The sequence below is a fragment of the Mus caroli genome, chromosome X, assembly GCF_900094665.2.
Source record: "Mus caroli chromosome X, CAROLI_EIJ_v1.1, whole genome shotgun sequence".
Lineage (NCBI taxonomy): Eukaryota > Metazoa > Chordata > Mammalia > Rodentia > Muridae > Mus > Mus caroli.
Genome location: NC_034589.1, coordinates 44,729,211 through 44,755,460, shown reverse-complemented (window position 1 = coordinate 44,755,460; position 26,250 = coordinate 44,729,211).

Below are 26,250 nucleotides of genomic sequence, written 5' to 3'. Positions count from 1 at the left end.
AGAGAGAGAGAGAGAGAGAGAGAGAGAGAGAGAGAGAGAGAGAGAAAGAAGGCAAGCAAGGTTTGGTGATATACTTTTAATCCCAAACACTTAGAATACTGAAGCCGGTAAATCTCTGAGTTGGAGGGCAGCCAGGGCTACAAAATGAGACCCTGTCCCCCGTCTCAAAAAATAGCATGGGGGCTAGTAAGATGGATCAGCAGGTAAAAATGCTTACTGCCAAGCATGGCCACGTTAATTTGATCCCCAGGAACAATATGGTGGGTAGAGAGAATGGAATGAGCTCCCACTAGTTGTACTCTGACCTACACACACACACACACACACACACACACACACACACAGAGAGAGAGAGAGAGAGAGAGAGAGAGAGAGACAGGTACACACACAAAATGTAAGATGTAAGTTTTAAATTAGCATGGTACCTACACAAACATGTATGCATATACCAATAGAATAAAACAAAGACTCCAGAAACTCACAAAACTATAGCCACCTGACTTTTAACAAAGTATAGACATAAATAAACATAATTAAAGTTGCAACCTTTTCAACAAATGTTGCTGGGAATACTGGATATTCAGATATAGAATAATGAAGCTAGATCACTATCTTTCATTATGCTCAAAAATCAGTTCAAAATGGGTCAAACACTTTAACTATTCGACTTGAACAATTTAAACTACTGCAGACCAAAACCATACACATATCACTTCAAGATACAGGTATAACTGGGGCCGGAGAGATGGCACAGAGGTTAAGAGCACTGGCTGTTCATACAGAGTACCTGGGTTTGATTCCCAGCAACCACATGGCATCTCACAGCCACCTGTAACTCCAGTTCCAGGGGATCAGATTCTCTTCTCTGGGTACTAACTATATCAAAAAATCAATAATTATTTAAAAAAAGAAACAGGCATAAGCAAGGGCTTTCTGAAAAATACAATAGCTTAGGATATAACAGCAGTAGTTGACAAATGAGTCATCATGAAATTAAGAAATTTTTATACAGTGAAGCAGGTAATTAACATGGTGAAGATACAGCCTACAGAAAGAAGAAAGTCTGTGACAACTGTACATTGGACAAAGGGTCAATATCTACAATATATATATATATATATATATATATATATATATATATATAGCAAACTTTCAATGAATAGGCTAATGAGCTGTACAGTCCTTAAAAGAAGAAATACAACTAGCCAACAAATATACTATACGTAACATTTAATTAACATTTGTCTTCACTAGAGACATGCAAAATCTCCATTGAGATTCCATCTCATCCCAGTCAAAATGGTTATCACCAAGGAAACAAACGGCAGTGAATGCTGGTGAGGATGAGAAAAGGGAGCCTTTCTTCTCTGTGGGTGGAAGTGTTACACAGTTTAAGTGTGGAGCTTCCTTTAAAACCTAAAAACAGGGACTAAAGAGATGGCCCAGCAGTTCAAAGCACTGGCTGTGTTTCCAGGTGACCCAGACTCAATTTCCAGTATCTATTTGGTGGCTCATAACCATCTCCAGTCCCATGGGATCTGATTCTCTCTTCTAGCCTCTGTAGACACTGAATGCATATCAGGTTTAGACACGCATACAGCAAAACACTCATACACATAAAACAAGAAGAAAACTAAAACACAAGGCTAGAGAGTGGCTCAGTGGTTAAGAGCACTGAGCCAGGTTCAATTCCCAGTATTCACATGGTAAGTCACAACCTTCTGTAACTCTAAACCCAGGGGATCTGAATCGGATGCCCTCTTCTGACTTCTGAGGGCACCAGACACTCGGTGGTATATATTCATACATGCAACAAAACATTCATACATATAAAATAACAAAATAAATGAAAAAATAAAAATAAAATTTAAAATAAGGAATAAAATTACTATATGATCCAGCTGTACTACTCCTTGGTGTATATACCTAAAGAGCTCTATCTATACTCAGCCTAGATTTCCATCAACTGGCGATAACTAAGGAAAAGACGGTACATATGCACAATGGGATTTCATACATCTGTAAAGAAGAAGGAAATCACACTTGCAGGAAAATAAATGGAACTGGATGCCATCAGGAAGAGCACAATAAGATAGACTCAGACAAGTGCCCTGTTTTCTCTCAGATGTAGAATCTAGATTTTTTTAAAATGTGCATATAGACATGAAAGTAGAAGTCTAACTATGTGAAGAAGAGGAAGGAGGGAGAAGGAGTCTAAAGAGTGACGTGCTAGTTAGTTTTTGAGCCCTTGAAACAAACGAAGGTCACCTGGGGAGAGGAAACTTCAATTGAGGACTTGCCTCCATCAGATGGGACTATGGCTTAGAAGGTCTAGATCCTGGGTCGGTCCCCTGGTCTGTTTACTGGAGTATTCCCACACTGTCTTCATTTATATCTCCTACTAAATTCTTACTCCAGGGTCCCACCTGAACACTGGCTTTCTTAATAATGATGGGAAACAAGTCCCAACACTTGTCAAGTTTTGGATGACTTCAGTCTAGCAAAACACTATGACTGCACTTGTCTCTTTTCTTCACTTCTTTTTCCTTGTAAAAGTACTTCCTTTTCTTGAAAAAAAAAGTAAATTTATTCACTTAATTTTATGTGTATAGGTGTTTTTACTGCTTGTATGTATGGTATGTGTGATACTTGAATTCCCGGTGTCCTCAGAAGTCAGGTGTCCGACCACCTGTAACTGGAGTTATGCATGGGTATGAGCCACCATGTAAGTACTGGGAACTGATACTGTCATTTGCAAGAGCAACAAGTTCTTGTTAACTATTTAGCAATCTCTCCAGCCTCTCTCCATCCCCAGTTCTGAGAAAAGGTCACTATGGCTGGCTTGAAACTCAGTAAGATACATCTTCCTCTGCCTCCATGTGCTGGAATACTGAGATTAAAATCTGCACAATAAAGTCCGACATGTAGGCATTTTCTTGATTACTGTTTGATGTGGCAGGACTGAGTGTACTATGGGTGGCAGAAGTCCACCAGGGTCTCTGCTTCAGTTCCTGTCTCCAGGTTCCTGCCTTGAGTTCCTGCCTTGAGTCCCCTTAGTAATGGACTGTGATGTGGATGTGTAAGCCAAATAAGCCCCTTTCTCCCTAACTTGCTCAGTGTTTCATCTTGACCAGTGTTTCATCGCAGCTACAGAAATGCAAGCTAAGACAGTGTAGACAGAGAAATAAGAGGGCAACAGGGAAAGAAAAACAAACACCCTGTGTTCTCTGTGATGTGCAGAGTCAGAATTTAAACATATGTACATACGTGTATACAAAAGCAGGAGGACTGTTTGATAAGCAAAGAGAGTCACTGAGGGGAAGGACAAATGGGTAAAGAGGAAGGTGATATGTGGCAAGTTCAAAGTAGGAAAATGTGATAAAACCCATGATTATTATATTACCTAAAACATTTAAAACTGATCAAAATATTCAGAGTAAGAATTGACTGATTTTTCTGCAGGACCTTTATAAGATAAAGAGGAGAAGGTAAGAAAGAAAATAGATGCTGGGCAGTGGTGGCTCACACCTTTAATCCCAGCAGAGGCAGGAGGATTTCTGAATTCGAGGCCAGCCTGGTCTACAGAGTGACTTCCAGGACAGCCAGGACTACACAGAGAAACCCCGTCTCGAAAAAACAAAAACAAAAACAAAAACAAAAGAAAAAAAGAAAGTAGACACACGCAGTTGTGGCCTCATTACATTGAAGCTGCCTCAAAGCTCGGACAAGCTTTGATTCAAGCTTTGTTGAATCCTTGTTTCCCATTACTAACCTAGTGTGACCCCAGGGCAAGAAGTTAGCCGAGGAGATAGAAGTAAGAATGGTATGGGATTCTCCAGTAAACATACCAGGGGACTGACCCAGGATCTAGACCTTTCAGGCAAAGCCAAAATGAGGACATGGAATAGGTTAGAACTGGTACAAAAAGCGGGGGGGTGTAGAGAGGAATTAGAAAAAATGGCCAAATGTGGACAGTAGATCCAGCCTTCCACTGTAAGCCCTAGTAGAGGCCGGATTACATGAGAGAAGTCAAGCAGAAGAAACCCTGGTCGGGACACTTCAGATTCTGCTTTCAAGGTCCCGCCCACTGATAGAAGAGTGTTATACAAGGTTGGGGTGCCGGCTCCAAACTTAACTCCAGCAACTTTCGAGGCTGGGCCAGGGGGATTGCATGTCTGGGCAAGCTGGCAATTCTCTGTCTGAAAATAAAACTTTAGAAGGCGGGGTATAGGTCAGTGGTAGAGTCTTCCCTAGCACATGTGAGTTACATCTCCAATAGACATCCCACCACCGACAAGAATCGCTGGAAGAGACCCCAGATTAATTTGCCCTGGGAAAAGGCAGGGCTCCAGAAGCATCTAACACAAGATAAAGAATAGAGCCCCAGACCAAAAAAAAAAAAANAGAGACCCCAGATTAATTTGCCCTGGGAAAAGGCAGGGCTCCAGAAGCATCTAACACAAGATAAAGAATAGAGCCCCAGACCAAAAAAAAAAAAAAAAACCCCACCCACTAGTGTTCCCTAGAGCAAGTGAAGGCCATTTTTCTGAGAGGCTCCCGCTGCACCTTTAATCCTGAAGGAGCAAGATGAAACAGCCTTCAGTTTCTGCCCAAATCCGCACTTTAAATTTACTTTAAATGTTTTATGATGAGGGATACAGAGTCTTACTCAGTGCACTTTCTAAGGATTTCTCCTCCCAAAGCAATTTGTAAATGTTGCAGGGTGTTAGAGGAACTGGCTTTAGTGAAGAAAATAAATTGCACTGTTAAATTCCAAGTAGCAGGCAGTTAGCAACCACTGGAAATATCTTCTACGAAGAGAAAGTTGCTCAAATCTTCCAATGTCCCCAAAAGTTTGCCTTTTGGAATTGGAAACCTTTGGCCATCTCCAAACCCTTTAGGGAACAAAAGGGTTCCCCATTTCTGCTTAGGCTGTGGTTAGAGAATGACTTGGGGAACCCAGGGCCCAGATGCAGGTCCCTACCCCTTCCCACTGGTCTTGGAAATAGAGTTAGAAGTGGCCAGATATGAAGTAATATGGGTGACTGGAGCACAAACGCTCTCTCTCAAGCATTTTTACTTTTCTTATCTTTAAAATAATTATGTTACAGTATTTATTTAGTGTGTGTGTGTGTGTGAGAGTGTGTGCCATAGCGCTTGGTCCTTCTGTGGAAGTCATAAGACAATCAATGGGACTCAGTTCTCTCTCTTTCTACCATGTGGGTCCTGGGGACTGAAGTCAAGTTGTCAGGCTTGGTGGCAGGCACTTTTATCCACTGAGCCATTTCAGTGGCCCTAGCAAACTTCTTCTCGTAGAAAGTCTCATTATGCTATAATTTGCATACTATACAATCCACCCATTCAAAGTGTATATGTGTGTGTGTGTGTGTGTGTATATATATATATATATATATATATATATGTTGTTTTTTTTTGAGACAGGGTTTCTCTGTGTAGCCCTGGCTGTCCTGGAACTCACTCTGTAGACCAGGCTGTCCTCGAACTCAGAAATCCACCTGCCTCTGCCTCCTAAGTGCTGGGATTAAAGGCGTTCGCCACCACACCCGGCCCAAAGTGTATATTTTGCTGGTTTGTGTATTCACTCTGTTGTACAGCGATTCTTATAATTGTCACCACAGACACCAAATAAACCTGTGGATACTGGCAATCACTGAACATTTCCTATCATCCTCAGTATCGTGTTCACTAATTGTGTTCATTTCATCTAGATAAAATCATAACATGGTTTTTATTTGGATTTCTTTTTTTGTTTGTTTGAAACAAGGTCTCACGTACCCCAGATTGGTGTCAATTCATCCTACAAATGAGGATAACCTTGAACTTCTGATCTTCTTGCCTCCAGGGCTGGAATCACTGGTGTGCACCACCAAGCCTGGTTTATGTTGCACTAAGGATCAAAACTAGGTCTTGGAGCACACCAGGCTCTCTTACTCGAGTTGGGTATTTTGTGGTTGAATTGTGTTTTTCATATACACGATAAAAACTTCTTATCAAACATATGCTTTATAGATATTTTGTGCCATTTTATTTTCAAATCCTCTAGAAGCCAGGCATAGTGGCACCTCCCTGGAGCCATAACTGCTCCAGAGGATCTCTTGAGCTCTGGAATTTGAAAGCAGCCTGAACAGCCTATCAGTACATCATCTCAAAATAGAAGAAGAAATCCTTGAAAAGTGGAGGAAAGCATTCATAGCTCACAGGTGCTCAAAACCCTGTCACTAGATAGATTTGACTCACAGGGTAGAGGTTGCTGAATTTAGGTTGAAAGGAAAATTTGGTAGCTTTAACTAATGTCTTTTTTTTTTTAACTTCCTACTCTTTCTGGTAGGAAAAAAAAAACTTTGTTCGGTTGGTAGGGGTCATCTTTGCCCCGTTTTATGCTGTTTTGGTGGGACTATCCATGGAGATTTCTTGTCTTTCTCTAAGTCAGAGGTGAACAACTGAGCTAAGGTGAGACGGAGAAGTAAATGCCTAACAAACTCCAAGTGACAGAAGACAAAGAGGCAATCAAACTGACTCATGGTTGCAGAAACCACCGATAAGCCTGTCTGTGGGTCCCCACACTGAAGATTCCAACAGCCACTTAGTTTCTGTTCTCTCTGAGACTTAGTGAGAAAGAGAAGAATAGGCTACCTTTCCTCCCATGTCATTCATATATATATATGTGTGTGTGTGTATACATATATATTTGTGTATGTGTATATATGTATACACTCATATATGTTGTTGTTTGCATCAACCTTACACATCAAATGCAAAAAAGAACTCAAGTGGATAAAAACTCCAAATGCCATATGTAAAACTATCAGACATAGTTGGTAGAGGGCTTTCCTAGCATGCACAAAGCCCTGGGTTCCATTCAGAGCAATGCATAAACCAGGCAAGGTAGTGCACACCTGTAATTCCAGGATTTCAGAAGAGGAAGTGGGAGAATCAAGAGTTCAAAGTCATCTTTGGTCAAACTGTAAGTCTGAGACTGACTCTTGTTAGACCATGGGTTTAAAAAAAAAAGTAAGTAAAAATGAAATGTAAACACTTAGAGGGGGCAGTGGTGGTGCACATTTTTAATCCCAGCACTCAGGAGGCAGAGGCAGGTGGATTTCTGTGAGTTCAAGCACAGTCTGGTCTACAGAGCAAGTTTCAGGACAGTCAGGACTACACAGAGAAACCTTGTTTCAAAAAACAAAAACAAAGCAAAACCAAAAAGCAAACATTCTTAGGTTACTTTTGCTCTTAGAGGAAATTGCATAACCTTGGATTTGGCTATTGTTTCTTTAAAATTTAAGCCAAAAGCAGAGACAGCAAAAGAAAACAAAATAAATAGATATATTACAATTTATAAACTTTTCTGTATCAGTAGATACTGTCAAGGAAATAAAAGAAAGGGCTGGCTGGAGAAATGGCTCAGTGGTTAAGAGCACTGACTGCTCTTTTAAAGGTCCTGAGTTCAAATCCCAGCAACCACATGATGACTCACAACCATCTGTACAGCTACAGTGTACTCACATACATAACATAAATAAATGAATAAATCTTAAAAAAAAAAAAAGGACTGGAGAGATTGCTCAGTGGTTAGACTCACTGGTCACCCCTCCAGAGGATCAGAGTTGAACTGCAAGCATCCAAACCATCCAAAGCTCCCATTCCAAAGGATCTAGCTCCATCTCTGGCTTCTGCAGGCACCAGGCACACAGGCAGGCAAAACTCCCAACCACAGAAAGTAAAATACATTTTTTTAAAGAATGAAAAAAAAAACCTCACCAGATGAGAGAAAATGTTTCTAGATCGTATATTTGAGAACTGAAGTATAGGTCAACGATACAATACTTTATCAAGCTCCATAACTGCAAAAAAAAAAAAAGCACAGTTACATATCTAATAAGAATTCAATATGAAGTATAGACAAAGAACTTCTGAAGCTCAGGAAGAAGATAAACTGCCCGACTAAAACAGGCAGAGTTTGTGATCCTTTTTTTTTTTTTTTTTGGTTTTTTGAGACAGGGTTTCTCTGTTTCCTTGGCTGTCCTGGAACTCACTTTGTAGACCAGGTTGGCCTCGAACTCAGAAATCCGCCTGCCTCTGCGTCCCGAGTGCTGGGATTAAAGGCGTGCGCCACCACGCCCGGCGATCCTTTTTTTAAGAAATGAAAGTGGAGGAAAAGGTGCTTAGAGTCCTGAGTGTACTGGCTGGTCTTGTGTGTCAACTTGACACAGGCTGGGGTTATCACAGAGGAAGGAGCTTCAGTTGAGGAAATGCCTCCATGAGATCCAGCTGTGGGGCACTTTCTCAATTAGTGATCAAGCAGGGAGGGCCCAGCCCATGGTGCCATCCCTCGGCTGTTAGTCCTGGGTTCTAATAAGAAAGCAAGCTGAGCAAGCCAGGGGAAGCAAGCCAGTAAGTAACATCCCTCCATGGCCTCTGCATCAGCTCCTGCCTCCAAGTTCCTGCCCTGTGTGAGCTCCTGTCCTGACTTCCTTTGGGGATGAACAGCAACGCGGAAGTATAAAGCTGAATAAACCCTTTCTTCCCCAACTTGCTTCTTGGTCATGCTGTTTTGTGCAGGAATAGAAACCCTGACTAAGACAATGAGTCATTAGGGAAATACAAACCCAAACTAGGAGACGTCATAGCATTTACACTAGCAAAGATGAGAATTAATGGCAAAACAAGGAAGAAAATGTGGCCCTCACACAGTGCTAATGGCAAATATGAACTCATCCATCTAAGCTGGTCTGGTTACAGTCTTCATTGCAACTTAGGTTATGTGGTTAGGTTCCTTAGTCTGTCAGGCAGAGAGCTGGGGAATCTGATCAGTTTCAGGGAATTCCTGAGGCTATTTTGTTCAAGACCTTCCTGTTTCAGGAGGATCTCTGCAGAGAATTATCTGCAAAAGTGTTAACCTCTCTCTCTCTCTCTCTCGTTTTTAAATTAAACAATACAACATGTATGGCATGCCAGCACTCAAGTAGTTGAGGGATAGAAGTAGGAGGATCAGAAGTTCACGGTCATCCTCTACTACATAGTGCATTAGTCCAGCCTTGTCTTCATGAGACTTAGGCTCCAAAACAAAACAAAAAAAGGATGAACTTCTGAGTCATATGTCCTAAGAATGGATTAGATAAGCCAGAACCGTTCCCTACAGCTAGGAGGAGGTATTTTATAACCTGTTTATCACTCAAGTTCTAGACCATCTAGTGCTCTGGACAAGAAGAGTTAGAGTTAAGTACAATGCCTTACATGCTGTTGTTTTCATCTTTTGCAGGTTTTTTTGTTTGTTTGTTTGTTTTCTTGAGGAGATGTACAGCCTTACATTTGGCTCAGGACTCCCAGTAAACCAGTTGCTCTTGTTCCTGCTCCAGTTCTGCTCACATTCATTCATATCCCAACACATAGATACTCACACCCACATGCACTGCTCTCTTCTCCCTTCTATATATGGCCCTTGCCATGCAAGGAAGTCTAGCAAACTCCAAGACATACCTGCTACTTGATCTAAGCTTTCTAGGGCATCTGGCTTGGTGTCTTGTGTTTGCTGAGGTACATGAGTACCTCTGCATCCTTGGCCTTACTCCTCACTGTGGTCTCAGCAGGGGAGGGTGTTAGTTTTTTTCCCACTCACCTCATCCTTTTCCCATTTGGGAAATTGTTTCCTATGCCCAAGCCTTTTCAGTCTCACAGCTCGTCCTCCCACCCTGACTGGTTGGGACCCTGAGGTAGGCTCACTGGGCTTCACTCTTTGTTTGTTTGTTTGTTTGTTTGTTTGTTTGTTGGGTTTTTCAAGACAGGGTTTCTCTGTGTGGCTGTCCTGGAACTCACTCTGTAGACCAGGCTCACCTTGAACTCAGAAATCTGCCTGCCTCTGCCTCCCAAGTGCTGGATTTAAAGGCATGCGCCACCACTGCTCGGCTGGGCTTCACTCTTGACAGTGCCTTATATACACACATTGTCCTGTGTCTTGCCTCTTCATCACTACATCTTAGCATCCCAACTCAATGTAGCATGAAGTTTCATATCCCCTGATTAACAGTTGTCTATAGCCTGACTTTGGTAACAGACCTCTTCTTATTTTTATTAAAAATAAAAATAAAATTCATGCCTGTTAAGACAACTCTTGACCATTGTTCCAAAGAGGTGAAGATTATTAAAAATGATGACAAATACCCTCAAGACTATTCCTTACTTCCAGTTACTTTTCAAGCTAAACATGATCACAAAATATTCCTTTGATAATGGTTTGCCTAATTGACAGATTCGGTACATGCATAGGACTTATGTGAAGAGAAAGCACCCCAAAAAATAGCTGAATGCATCTGCAATTTAGTTTTTTTTTTTTGAAAATACAACTAAAGGACTGGAAAGAAAGATGCTCAGTGCTTAAGAGTATATACACTGCTCTAGCAGAGGCCCTGGGTTTGGTTTCCAACACTCACATTCACCAGTAACTCAGCTTCCAGAAATCCAGAATGCTCTTCTGGCCTCCACTCATGTTCTCTCTCTCTCTCTCTCTCTCTCTCCCTCTCTCTCTCATACACACACACACACTCGCATATGCTCATACACATGCATATCTACCACCTACACTAGACTCCTCCTGCCTTAAAAATATTTATTTGTAATAGTATTATATTAGATACTAGAAGCAGCCATTGCAGGAAAACTAAAACTTGGCTGGGCTTCCTTACATGTATCTTCAGTTTAAGGCTGTTTTACTTGTTCTGGGCCTAATCTTATTTTTAGAATGTTTGAAAACATTATAGCCTCCTCTCTAGCCAGGATCTCTGTTTTGGCTTTGTTTTGTTTTGTTTTGTTTTTGAATCCAGGTCTCACTGTGTAGCCAAAGCTGACCTTGAACTGCTGATCCTCAGCCACCTGAGTTCTGAAATCACAGAAGCAAGGCACCACACAGTTTCTACTGGTTTTATAAAACCCCAAGTGGCCAATTTGTTGCAGGGGCTTATGGATGCCTGGAGCACCCCTTTGGGTCTACCTAGACAATGTGGACATCGAGGAAAGAATTGGGTTTTGCAATGGGAGAGGTCCAGGCTGAGATAAGGTGCTTCTTCTCAGTTCAGAGGATAAACAGTGTAAAATCAAACTCAGAACAAAGCTAAGACTAAAGACATCCAGGTTCTGGTTTCTGAGAGCCACAGAAAAGCAACTCAAGTTCAAAGAACAGGCATTTGGCTTTTTTTTTTTTTTCCTATAAAGAGCTTATGAAGAGAAAGTTAATTTCTGTGACTCATAAAAAGATTTCCAAAACTACATAATGTTTCTATGCAATTATGTCAGAAGAAGTTGATGAGAAAATAAATAAGTCAATGCTTTCTACAAGTGTGTCCGTGTATATGAATGTGTGCTCTCTATGACCAAAGATCAGGAATTGTGTTAGTTGGCAAGGACAAAAGAAAGTTCATTGTCATCAACAGCTAGGGCATCTCCATGTGCACCAGGACACCCAAATTTGACTTCATCTGTGATGGGTTGCTGGGTATATGACAAGTGTGTTTGTGAGGCTACCTAGGAAACAGCAGACCTTTCTTCAATTCATAAGCACCAAATTGGGCTGCTGGGAAATTATGAGCCTATGCTGTTTGGATGTTTCTGGGTGTGGAAAAACCAAGAGACTCTGCATCAGGAAGAACTAAAAACAGGCGGTGCCATCTGGGACCTCAAAGCACCGTGATAGAAAACAGAGGATCAGAAAGGAAGAATCAGGCACACGTCCAAGAAAGCCTCCAGTATTTACACACACTATTTGACTTGACTTCTACATGTTGCTACAGCATCACAGGGAAAAAATCCTTTCTGCAAACATGAGAAATGTGACCTCCAAAGATAATGTTAATTGTACATCTTGGTTCAAAGAACACTCTAATCGCCATGTCCCTAGCACTTTATTCCTGTAAATTGTTTCTGAAGCTGATGCCAATAGACAGTGACCCTGAGAGCTCTGGGGTGACCCCCCTCCACTCAGCAGAGGCATCCAGCCTGCTTCTAGTCTCTGCTGCTAATTGCCTAGGGATTCCTACAGGGAAAAGGAAAGGGACCCGAAGTTGGCCCAAGTTGCACGGGGAGCTGGGATCTGAGGAAGTCTAGCCAGGGAGAATGCAACTGGAGGAGGAAGCCTAGCTCGGTCCATTAAGAATTAAGTCCACAGATGGGCCAAAGGACAGGTTTGAAAGAGAACAGGCCTATAAACTCTCAGGGACTGCTGACACACAGCTGCCTCAGCCTGGGCTCTTGATTGCACTCATTACACTAGTAAACTTGTCCACATCAATGTCAGATATGAACCTCAAAATAAATAAACGAAAAAGATAACTATAATTTGTTTGATTAAGCAATTTTTCAAGAAAATCCCAAAACTAAAATGAGGAGTAAACATTTTGTTCTGGAGACATCTTAATAACTGTTTACAATAATTAATAAGAAAATATCAACTGAAACTTGATTATATTTAAAAACTTGAACGATTACAATTTTTTTAAAAAATTATGTCGTTGATTTTTTTTTTTATGTAATTACCCATGTCAAAATTCTCATGAGTTTGTTTTGCTCTCCTGTTCCTTTTCCTAGTCTTGGCCCCCTCAGTTCTCTTCAGACTCATCTCACACCACACACCACTTCTCTTTTTCTTCCCTAGTCACTAACTTAGGTACCTCCTGGACATCCAACTGAGTAGGCAGGGGCCTTGACTTCTTCTTGCTCTGTCTAAGAATGGAACATTCTCCTTGCTTGTTACTATCAGCCAAATGCCATACCAAGTGTACTGTAGACATTTTACTACATCCCAGTGAAGAACAAAGAGGAGATTCTATCCTCTAAATGCTAGTGGATATGTCCCTAAAAGATGGAGTGCTTTCTCTGCCCTTTGCAAAGAAAATGTGCTGATCAAAGGTCCTTGGCTTCCACAGTCCCACTCATTACTTTCATGAGGGACTCCTTTAGTGAAGGATCCAAGACTTTTTAATATTTATTTTATTATAATTAATGTGCATGTTTGTGTGCATGTGTGTGCATGCATATGTGCATGAGTGTGTATGGTATGTGTGGGCACATACCTATAGAGGTCAGAAGACAATATTGTGGAATCAGTGTGTTCTTGAAATCAAAGTCAGGTTGTCAGCTTTATGCAGCAAATGCTTTTACCCACTGAGCCATCTGGCTGGTCCAGGCCCAAGCTTTGACTTCCCAGAATGCTTTGCACTGAGAACACCTGAGTGATGATTCATAGACGTGAGACTAGGATTCAGCCACCTATTGTAGCTTATTTTCCCAGAACCCAAACTCTCCTCTTGCCTTCAATAGTCAGTCTTAAGAGACTCATGACACTGTATCCTGCCTGGTCTGTATATGTTGTCCCGGATGAAGCATTTGAAAATCTTTGCCTGGGAATGGAGTGAAAGGCATTTTCAGAAATATTCAAAACATGCATCTCTGCTCCTCAGTGAGAACCAGAGCTGAGGATGTGACGTTTATAGGACATGTCAGTGGAAAAGATTACTTTTCTTAAAATACATTTGTTAAATGATAGGTAAAACAGCAAGCGGATGGGAACCTACAACTGGGAGACATCACAGGAAGAGGGAAATATGAATTTTATTATAAACACATGTATTTTATTATTCCTCCCAGTGAGGACTGGGGCTGGGAATCTGCAGCTGTGAAAAGGCAAAGGGAGAAAGCAGTATTTTTAGCCATGTCACTATAAAATATACCTTCTCCTGCACTGCTGCCCATTTCCCTAAACAAGACCCTCTTGGAGCCTCAGCCCAGCAAAGATGAATATCCATATAAAACAAATGACTAGGAGGCAGCTATTCCTCCTGTCCTGGAAAACACCATTTGAAATAGAACTTGGCTTGTCACCAGCCCCACCCAGGCCCAGCTTGCTCCCCCAGCTCCATCAGGCTGCTGTTCTTCCCAGCATGAACCTTGGAAATTACCCTCAACACACTCATCTCCCACAATTCTACCTCTACCCAGTGTTAATCCCTGTTGGTTCTTTTTCCAGAAGCCTCTTTGAGGACAAATAGGAGAAGCCACCATGTTGTGAGGGTTCCTATAGGCTTTGGTCATAATGCCTTTCACCCAATACCACCACCACCACCACCTCCAAACCACTTTCCCAGGATAAAAGCAAGAAGACCAGTCAGAACTTACAATAGCTCCAAAGGTGAATTTTGTTTTGTTTTGTTTTGTTTTGTTTTGTTTTGATTTGGGTTTTGGGTTTTCAACACAGGGTTTCTTTATGTAGCCTTGGCTATCCTGGAACTCACTCTGTAGAAAATGCTGGCCTTCATCAGTTGGTAGAGTGCTTGCCTAGCATGCATGAGCCCTGGGCTTAATTCTTAGTATCATATAAAATTAGGCAAGGTGACACATACCCATAATTCCAGCACTCAGAGGAAGGAAGGTGAAGGTAGTAGGACTAATTTAATGTCATCCTCAGCTACTTACTGAATTTACAGCCTTGCCTCAAATAAATAAGCGAGCAAATAAACAAGTACACATACAAAATATAGCACCTCACTAATAAAGTAGACATAAAAGGAGAGCCCCCACCTCCCCCCGCTCTCTCCCTCTGTGTGTGTGGGTGGGGGGGGTGGTATGTGTGATGTATGTTTGTGTATCTATTCATGCATGCACTCAAATGTCCATGTGCAAGCTAAGAGGTGAATCTAAGATGTCTTTCTCTATACTTTCCTCTTTATTTTAAGAAGTATTATTACTCTTATTGCCCGTGGGATGATGAGTGTGTGTGAATGCAACCACGCATGTGTCACAGTCCCATGTGGCGATCAGAGCACAGTTGTTCAGGAGTCAGTTTTCTCCTTCCACCATGCGGTATGAGGATTGAACTCAGGTCATCAGCTAAACCACAGAGGTGATTTTATCTGCTGATCTAATCTCACTTTTTCACTGGCCCAATTTTCTCTCTCCTTCTCTCCCCTCCCACTGACATGATATCTCACTGAACCTGGAACTCAGTGGCCAACTAGTTTTACCAAACCAAGCCATTACTCTCCAGGGATCCTCTGATCTGCCATGGCCCTGTTATATGTGTGCTGGGGATCCAAACTCCAGGCCTAATGTTTGCTTAGCAAGCATGCTACCCACTGCTACCCACTGACTTACATCCTCAGTCTCCAGAAGGGGCTTTCACATTGTTCATTTATTTGAAGTACCCAGTACTGAACCTATAGCCTCACATACTCAGGCTTTAGCTCTAAGTTGCATTTGCAACCCTTTTTAGCTTTTTCTTTTGAGATAGAGCCTTAAATCGTCTTGGTGGGTCTTGAATTCACTCTGTAACCCAGGCAGGGCCTGAGCTTGCAATCCTCCTGCATCAGCTTCTTGAGTAGCTAGGACTAGAGGCCCAAGCCACCAGGATCCAAGAAGAGACGGCCTCATGGGACAGAACGCTAGGTGTGTGTTATTTCCTCCTTTGCTGGTAGTGCTTGGACAGCAGGCAGAACTGCTGTTCTGTCAGGGGGATGGAAACCTTTCAGTCTACTCGTTCCTTCTGCTTATCCCCTTAAGTCAAGAACTTTCTTCTTTATGGCATCCTGAACCAAAAAAAGTCTGGAGCAAGTGGGAGTGACAGGTACTTTATTACTGACATGTCATCGCCTACAGGGGACTGCTCTGCCCGCAAAAATGCCATTCCTCCAGTCACTTTGCAAATGACCGAATTCTGGGTTTGCTCAATCTTTCAAGCTGCCAGGTTCAACATTGTTGTCTGTTTCTCTCATTACCTTTGGCGTGGTTTCCACCCTAGGGAAGGAAGACCACTCTGGGGCTTGCTTCTCCCTAGGGGCTCTAAAATATGCCCAATCTTCAAATGCAAATCATCTATAGTCCCCTAAGAACTTACCATTACCCCTGCCCATACAACCAGGGCAGTGCTGGGGTCTCGTTTGTGCAAAACACTGAAGGCCAGGTTCACATTCTGGTCCTTGTTTTCAAACTGTTTCTTAGTGAAATATTGTCATTTGGGGAAACAATTCTGTCAAGAAGTCATTTCAGGCAGGCACACACACACACACACACACACACACAATCAAATCCACAGTATTCCACACAAATAACAAACAGCCTATGAAGCCCTTCCGTGGGACTCCAAGAACTGCCATTTGGAAGGGAGGTCAGGAAGTGGAGCATAAACATCTGGTGCTGGAAAGGGCTGGCCTGGAGGCTGCTTGCAGATGTGAAAACCCATAGGCTTCAGGGCTTGGCCCCAGAGCACCTTCTCTTTGCTGTTTCACAGGACTGGTTTTCTGGTTTTCGTTTTTGTTTGTTTGTTTGTTTGTTTGTTTTTTGTTGTTTTGGCTTCTGGAATATTGAGTCACCCAGTCCTCAATTAACATTGGAGGCAGTCCACAAACATGTGGACTATTTATCAAGTTGATGGGTCATTTTCACTGACTCACCTCTCCTCTTTATTTTTTTAATTAGCCAGGGTGCTAATTTGCTTCGATTTTCTTCAAATAATTGGTGTTGGGAGGTCCTGGACCCTTCAGCAGGGTTCCTTTGAAAGTCGCTTTCCCAATTCTCACTGGTTCCCGGGGCATTTGCACGAGTGGATTACCACGGTAGGTCGAATACCTTTCTTCCCAGCAACTTGTCTGAGAGCAAGTGCTTGAGCAAAAGGAATGTCTAAAGAAGATAATGGCCGGCGGGCGGGCGACAATGGGATCGCTCGTCCCAAAACAGCTTTCACCACAAGGGTCCCAGACATTTGATCAAAAATTAACTACTTAACGTCTCCAACACACCTGCATCCTGACTCACAGTCATCAGTTAGCTCTCCCCAGATGAAATGTAGACTTAGATAGAGTAACATTCCCATGCGGAAGCTGTAATTGCTGCAGTTGAACATTGATGGACAGTTTTGGTTAACATCCAAGATTTTACACTGTAATGAGATCTTCACTGGAGACTCCACGGACTCCCAACCTCCCCTGCTTTCCCATCTAATTGGAAAGGTGATGCACATCAGCATATGTCTCAAGCGCAGGCTATGATTTCTAAAGCACATTCACTTTGCCACTGGCTGGGCATGATGACATGCACGCCTGTAATCCCAGTACTCAGGAGGTGGAGCAAGAAGTTCAGGAGTACAGGGTCATCTTTGGCTACCCAGCAAGTGCGAATCCAGCTGGAATTACATGACTGACTGCCCCACCCCTAAAATAAAATAAAATAAAATAAAATAAAATAAAAACTAAGGGCTGGGGACATCGTTCAGTTGTTAGAGTGCTTGCTTAGCATGCACAATGCCTTATACTGCATGTCCAGCACCATGGAAACTGAACATGGTTGGGCACACAGGCAATTTCAATACTCAGGAGGGAGAGCTGCAGGATCATTCAAGGCCATCATAGCTATATATGAAATTTGAAGCCAACCCTATGTGTGACATGCTCTTGCTCTCTCTCTCTCTCTCTCTCTCTCTCTCTCTCTCTCTCTCTCTCTCTCTGGGGGGGGGGAGGGCGTTGAGACAGGGTTTCTCTGTGTAACCTTGGCTGTCCTGGAACTCACTCTATAATCCAGGATGGCCTCAAACTCAGAAATCTGTTTGCCTCAGCCTCCAAGAGCTGGGATTAAAGGGTGCGCCACCACTGCCCGGCAAGACATTGTCTCTCAAATTAATAAATAGGACTGTCAACATGGTTAAGCGAGTAGAGAGACCCTTACTGAGTAAGCCTGGGGCCCTAATTTTGATCTCCTGACACTCTTGAGAGGCATGTGCACATGTCCATGCCTACATATACATAATAATAAAAAACAACAAAATTTAAATGTAAGTTAATCATGGTGGCACCTTTTTAATCCTAACTCAGGAGGCAGAGTCAGGTGGATCTCCGCAAATTTGAGGCCAGCCAGGTCTACATAGAGAGTTCCAGGGTAGGTAGAGCTACATAGAGATACCTCATCTCAATAACTCAAGAACTTGAAAATGAAACTTTATATAAAACTAAATATATAAAATGTGAGACCAGCATGCTGTGCTGAGAGGGATAGCTAGAAGAAGCCCACAACTAGCAAACATTGAAAGCTGGAAGTGGGAGCAAAAAGTAACAGAATTCATTTCGAAAGTACAAACAGACCCCAGATAGTAACCAAGATGCTCATGGATATCCTATAGCATGCTTGCCACCAGCCTAGGCAAAAAGGGATGTAGCTAGATCCTTGAAACTTAAAGCAAGGTGAGGAGAGAAGTCAGCTAGGAGAATCCAAAAGAAAAGATAACTCTAAGTGGACAAATAAAACCACCTTTGTGGGGCCTGGGAAGATGGCTCAGCGGGTAAGAGCACTGACTGCTTTTCCAAAGGTCCTGAGTTCAAATTCCAGCAACCACATGGTGGCTCACAACCATCCATAGTGAGATATGACACTCTCTTCTGGTGTCAGCTACAGTGTACTTACATATAATAATAAATAAAATCTTTTTTTAAAAAAAAACCAGCCGGGCGTGGTGGCGCACGCCTTTAATCCCAGCACTCGGGAGGCAGAGGCAGGCGGNTGAGTTCCAGGACAGCCAGGGCTACACAGAGAAACCCTGTCTCGAAAAACCAAAAAAAAAATAAAAATAAAAATAAAATAAAATAAAATAAAAAAAACCACCTTCACTGGAGAATATCATATAAGGAGTGATCCCATTTCCTCTTCCTCTCATTTCATGTATTCTATCCTCTGCTGAAAGGTGCTTTCCCTTTCATCAAAATGTCGAGGTTCAGGGAGATCAACTTGCAGGAGATGCCTTAGGTGTGGAGTCCCAGTTGAGCTATTGGTTCTCCCTCCCATTCAGAGTTCTGACTTACTCAGAGCTAACCCCAGTCACACTGTCATATTGCTTGGTGATTGTTTAGTTCTCCCTAGCCATCTGTGCTTCACATTGGACACCACAACCACAAGGCATACTGGTTCACAAATCACTAGCCTACGAACATATTATGCCCTCCCTCTAGAAGGTTGCTCTCCTGGTGTCCCATCTCAAACTTTATCCCACCTCCTTTCCCCACACACATACACACAGGTATATACACATCAGCATCATCAAGGGATGCCATGTCTTATTTTCATGCTCTTGGTGTCAAGTTCTCCCCTCTTCTGGGATGTCACTACAATGTGGGATGTCCTGTTCTTTCGCTTGCCATTGTGTATCTGTTGGTGTATTTATTTACTTAGTAGTACTGGGGACGAAAGTCAGGGCCTCACACATGCTATGGAAATAAGCTACCATGTGAGAGTTAGAGGCCCAGGTTAGTTGATTCTGTAGATTTCCTTTTCATTTTCTTTAAAGATTTATTTATTATTATACACAAGTACACTGTAGCTGACTTCAGATGCACCTGAAGAGGGCATCAGATCTCATTATGGGTGGTTGGGAGCCACCATGTGGTTGCTGGGATTTGAACTCAGGACCTTTGGAAGAGCAGTCAGTGTTCTTATCCTCTGAGCCATCTCACCAGCCCTCTGTAGATTTTCTTAAGAGACTGTCTCATGCATTTCATACAGGCTTTCCAGTCCTAAATGAAGTAAGAATGACCTTGAACTTCTGACCCTTCTGTTTCCATTTCCTATTTAGATGCTGGGATTATAGATATGTGGTGCCACATCCAGTGTTTAGTGCTGGAGATGGATCCCAGGGTGTTGTAAATACTAGGCAAATAATGCTCTATCAATAATAAATGCTCTATTAATTGAGATACAGCCTCAGCACGTTATATTCTGTTTCTTGGTCCGGATAATAGTTGCATCGGTGTGTTCAGAAGTGAGAATCCATCAATGTCTTACTGTACCTCATTAAAGTCCTATAAAACCTGTACTTTGAACAATATCAATCATCTTTTCACCTTTTGAGATTCCTTCTGTTGGGGGCTAGAGTGATGACTTGGCAGTTAAGAGCACTGACTTCTTCCAGAGGACCAGAGTGTCATCCCTGGCACCCACATGACAACTCACAAACTGTAACTCCAGTTCCAGTGAATATCAGTGAATATGATGTCCTCTTCTGCTCACTAAGAGCAATGCATGCCTATAACACACACATACATTCTGGCAGAAATATCTCATACACACAAAATTATATATATATATATATTATGTATATATATTATATATACATATAATATATACATATATATAGAGAGAGAGACAGAGATAGAGACAGAGAGACAGAGAAGAGAGAGACAGAGACAGAGAGATAGAGGAGAGAGAGACAGAGAAAGATTCCTTCTATGTTGGATATTGTGGCTTGTACCTCTAACTCCAGCATTTCAGAGGCTGAGGCATGTTCAAGTTCAAGGTTACTCTAAGCTACTTAGTGGGTTGGAAGCTAGCTTGCCTTACTCTGTGTGGAGTGGTGGTCATGGAGTTGCTTATCTGTGCCAACATCAAAATGTCTTTTCTCAATCACTTCTCTGCCTTGTTTTGAGAGACAAAGCCTCCCCTAAACCCTGGGATTCATCACTTCAGCTAGACTGGATCACCAACAAGTGATCCAGATCTAGCCTTTTCTGCAACCCAGTACTGGGGTTGTAGCCATGCACTAATATACTTAGCTTTTTGTGTGGATCCTGTGTATCCAAGCTTTGGTTACAAACACAAACCAAAGACTCCTCCTAGTTTGGGAAATCTGTGATAAATGAGTACATCACGGCTAGGGATGTAGCTCAATTGGTACTGCTTGCCTGGCATATTGGAAGCCCTGGGTTTGTTCCTAGAAACTCATAAACTAAGCATAGGAAGAGGAAATACAATTATAGGTAGATTTGTGTTCTTTCTTACATAAACTTGCATATGAGTATACAGGAGGTAAATCCCTTGGATTCCTTTTTTATTAAAAACCTTGGTATGCCCTCACAAAACCTCAGCAAATAAAAGTCTGTATTCAATTCCTGGAGCTCAAGTAAAGGTATAAGGAGAGAGCAGACTTCCCAAATTTGTCCTCTGACCTCTACACTTGAAATGGGTCATGTATACACCACACATAGTAATTAATTAATTAATCAATTAATCAATATTATTACGCAGGAATGAGTTTCCATTTCCAGTACGGAATAAGAAATCGTTCACAGAATCTCTTCCCTTAAGATAACAACTAGAAATTCTAGGCAAACTATACAAAGGCAAAAATCAATGAAAGAAGCCAGAGCTTCTGGAGAATGAAAGGAAAGGAAGAAGTCAATTTTGAAACTAGAAAGCGAGGAGTCAGTTTCCCCCACCCCCACCCCCATTTTTAATGCAAGAAGAAACCTAAAATCCTAAAATGAAGCCTGCCAGTCTTCTGTCCTGAAGAACAAGATGTCAGAATTGCAGGGATTGAAACAATACTGAAAGAATCTAGAAAACAGAAAGTCAGATCAAGGAAGCCACATACCCTGTCCCTAAACTGTGTCATGAGTCATGAATGACACATCATGTGTGCTCATAAGACATTCCAGTTACCTTAAAGTTTAAAGATGTGAACTGATACTTAAGTTTACGGCCTCCATGAATGAAGCAAAATTTTAGTCTAAGATTAAGCTCACTTAAAAAGTAACAACAGCCGGACGTGGTGGCGCACGCCTTTAATCCCAGCACTTGGGAGGCAGAGGCAGGCGAATTTCTGAGTTTGAGGCCAGCCTGGTCTACAGAGTGAGTTCCAGGACAGCCAGGGCTACACAGAGAAACCCTGTCTCAGAAAACCAAAAAAAAAAAAAAAGTAACAACAACCAACACTTTTTGGAGGAATATGGCATAATCCAGAGTCTCAACAAGCCACCAATTTATATGACAAACATTTAATACAAAGTTATTTAACGTTTTAAGAAGGCAGGGTTCTGAGACCTACCTCTTTAAAGAGAAAAGATAGCAATTCACTTGAACCTTGAGATAGCCCAGATAAAAGAATTGTCAAGTAAGATGGTTAAAGGCATTAATAAAGCTATGATCAACGAGATAAAGAGGAAAATATGCTTTTGATGAATGGTAAAAAGAGAAGTCAGAACTGTAAAGGGTCAACCAAACAGACTATGTGTGTGTATGTATGTGTGTGTGTATATATATGTATATACACATATATATTATTTATGGAGAGAGAAAGAACATGAAAGGGACACTGAATGGACTTGGCAGAATGCAAAAAAGTAAAGCAACTGGTAAATATGAAAACAGACAAATGAACACTTTCTAATCTTCTAACATCTTTAGCCACCAGGTAAATACAATTCAAACAAAATTGAGATTCTATCTCATTCAGTCAGAATGACTGATGACTGTCCTTAAGATAACAAGTAACAACAAATCCTGGACAGGATGTAGAGAAATGGAAACCCTTCCATACTATTACTGGGAATGTGAATTATTTCAGACACCATAGAAATCAATATAGAGGCTTTTCAAAAAGCTAAAAACAGAATTGCCATATGATTCAGCCGTATCATCCTGGACATATACCCAAAGGTCTCTATGCCAACATACTACAGAGATACTTGCACATCTCTGTTTGCTGTAGCTCTATTCATAATAGGCAAGTTATAAAAATTGGCCTAGGTGTCCTTCAACAGATTAATGAACAAAGAAAATGTGCTACATATACATAGCCATAAAGAACAAAGAAATGTTTGCAAGAAAATAGATACAGGGGCTGAGAGATAACACAGCTGTTAAAAATTAATTTCAGCTGTGTTTAGTTCCCAATGCTCTTATAGTTGCTCAGGCCCTCAAGTTTCCATAGACAATATTAAAAGATCCAATGCATAGGTAATTGTCCTAAAAGATGCAAAAACATTAAGAAAATATCCAAAACTTCTAAAATTTTAGAAACCACAAACACAACAAATACTAGGAAACTATACCAGATACATTTTAGTCACACAAATGAAAAGGAAATGTAAAGCTTTAGTCTTCCTTGAAGTGCCAGGGTGTGTGTGGGATACCCAGCCCCCCCCCATCTGCTCAGAGAAGAAGGGGGGGGGAAGGGGAAGGATTGTGGGAGGGGGTGACTGGGAGGTAGTTGTGAGCAGGATGTAAAATGAATAAGTAAAAGGTAAATTTTAAAAGAATTAAAAAGGTAGTTTTGGCCTGAGCATGTAACTGAGTAGTAGAGCACTATCCAGCATGTGGGAGCACCAGCATTTGGGAGGTGGAGGCAGGAAGATCAGAAAGAGAAAGGTAACCCTCAACTACATACTAAATCAGTCTGTGTCTTAGTTAGGGTTTTACTGCTGTGGACACCATGACCAAGGTACCTCTTAAAGGAACATTTAATTGGGGCTGGCTTACAGGTTCAGAGGTTCAGTCCATTATCATCAAGGTGGGAGCACAGCAGCATCCAGGCAGGCATGGCTCAGGAGGAACTGAGAGTTCTGCATCTTCATCTGAAGGCTGCTAGCAGAATACTGCCTTCCAGGCAGCTAGGATGAGGGTCTTAAAGCCTATGCCCACAGTGACAACAAGGCCACACCTCCAAATAGTGCCACACTCCAAATAGAGCTGGACATATATTCAAACCACCACAGCCTTGGATGCATGACTGCTCCCCTCCCACAGAAGAAAGTGGTGTGGAGAAGAAAGAAGAGAGTATATTTGTTTGTTTGTTTGTTTGTCAACTGATACACTCAGTTGGGAAGAAGGAACCTCAGTTGAGAAAATGCCTTTATCAGATTGCCTCTAGTCAAGATTTTGAGGGTATTTTCTTGATTAATGATTAATGTGGAGAGGCCTAGCCCACTGAGAGTGGTACCATCCCTGGGCAAGCACCTAAGCAAGCCATGTAAGTAGGGTTCCTTCATGGCTTCTGCTTCAGGTTCTTGCCTTGAGTTCCTGACTTGATGTCCCTTCGTGAGGGACTACAAATGTAAGCCAAATAAACTCTTACTTCCCCAAGTTGCTTTTGGCCATGGTGTTTATCACACAAGCCTTACTAAGACAAGGGGGAAGAGGAAAAAGAAAAAACTGAAAAGTTTTTTCTTTATATATATGTGTGTGTGTGTTTATGAAAGATATATACATACACACATATATACATACATGTGTTTATGAAAGATATATACATACACACACACACATATATATATATACATAAATACATACATACATAATACATACATATATACATGTGTTTATGGAAGATACACACACACACACACATATATATACACACACATACATACATACATACATACATACATACATACATATGAAGAGAGAGAATGGAAATGGGTTCCTATTCATTACTGGTTTCTCTGGGAACTTCCAAACATAAAATCAGTAATCAGAAAGGATTTATTTAATCAGCTACATAGATATAAAATGTTGGAAGTAGTTTCAAGGACTTAGAGAAGAAAACAATGTATTACTATTCAGAAATCACCCAGTGCCAGTAAAGCCACAAACAAATTCCTATTATTGAAGCCAAGGCTAAAGTCTCCCCTTCGTCTCTGTAAAGGAATGGAGGCTTTAACCAGTATAGATTGATCCTTTCATAAGCACCTGAGGGAGGCCATACCTCATGATGTCTTATCTGTGCTGGGATGTCTGCTTTTCTCCTGAGGCCAGTTCCTACTAAATAACAAATGGAATGAGTACACAGACATTCTTTGACACCCAGAAGCATCAACTATATCAAGGCTTTAAAGAGTTGATTAAAATAGATCTCAAATTAAATATGCTTATTAAATTTCATTATATCTGAATGAAATAGGAGGGTGATAAGGTAATTGTTGAAAGTTGATAGAAGAATAATTTTCCTTTAAAAAAAAAAAACCCTTTAACAGGGGAGTGCTTGCACACACACTTAATCCCAACACTCAGGAGGAAGAGGCATGTGGATCTCTGAGTTCAAAGCCAACCTGGTCTACAGAGAAAGTTGCAGGACAGCCAAGGCTACACAGAGAAACTCTGTCTTAAAACAGCAGCAGCAGCAAACAACAACAACAATAGCAAAAACCACACACACAAAAAACAAAAGAAACAAACAAAAAATAATTTTTTAAAAGACCTATGTGGCATCCATGTTTAATCTCAGAACTCTTAGGGCAGAAGTAGACAGATCTCTGTGATTTCAAGATTTACAGGCCAGTATAGTCTATGGAATTAAGCTCTTTCTTAAAAATATAAATGTTATCCTGAGGGTCATGGGGGTAGTTCTCTTGTCCACAGGTGGCAATGGGTAGGGGAGAGGGGCATTTTTCCCACACCCATGTCCCTTCACAACAGATGAGAGGCAGGGCCAGTTCTCCCATATTCATGCTACCAGCGTCAGCTCTACTGTGCTTCCCAGAAGAGGTGCAGGGGATGGGGAGGGGACAATTGTGACACACTGCTGCTTCTAGACATGTTTTGTCTATATGTCTAAATATTTTTATTTTTATTTTGTTTTTTGGGGAAGCTTGCAAGGGTGGAGGGTGGACATGAAGGGTCAGAGGGATGGAGAGATGAGTGGGACTGAGGTATATGACATGAAAGTCACAAAAAAAAAATCAATAAAAAGTTTTAACAGCCAGGCATGCGCCACCACACCTTTAATCCCAGCACTCAGGAGGCAGAGGCAGGTGAATTTCTGAGTTCGAGGCCAACCTGATCTACAAAGTGAGTTCCAGAACAGCCAGGGCTATACAGAGAAACCCTTGTCTCAAAAAACAAAACAAAACAAAAAAAAATGGTTTAACAATTTGAATGTTTTCTCCTTTCCCCTTGTTTGTGAGAAAAGGTCTTTCTTGCTGTTTCTTCCACAATGTGTACTCCAGACTAGCTAGTTTGACAGATTCTAGGCAATTCTTCTGTCTCTGCCTCCCACTTCTCTGTAGGAATGCTAGGAGAGGTAGAGTCTAGGAGTGAACTCAGGTCATCAGGTTTGTGTGGCAAGTACCTTACCTTTACTGTCTGATCCAGCTCACTAGCCACAAGAATAATTTCTTCTGTGTTGCTGAGGCCTGAGCCTCCAACATGTTACCACTGAGCAAACTTTCAGCTACTTACAGAAATGAATTTAAGCCATAATGCTGAGTTTGTATAGTATTGGTATATATTTTCTGTTTGACATAGTGTCTTGCTCTATAGTCCAAGCCAGCTTTGAAACAAATACTCATCCTGATCAGGTTATAGGCACACATCACAGTAAAAGGCTTTTAGTTTAACCTCTTTCTTCTTCTTCTTCTTCTTCTTCTTCTTCTTCTTCTTCTTCTTCTTCTTCTTCTTCTTCTTCTTCTTCTTCTTCTTCTTCTCCTTCTCCTTCTC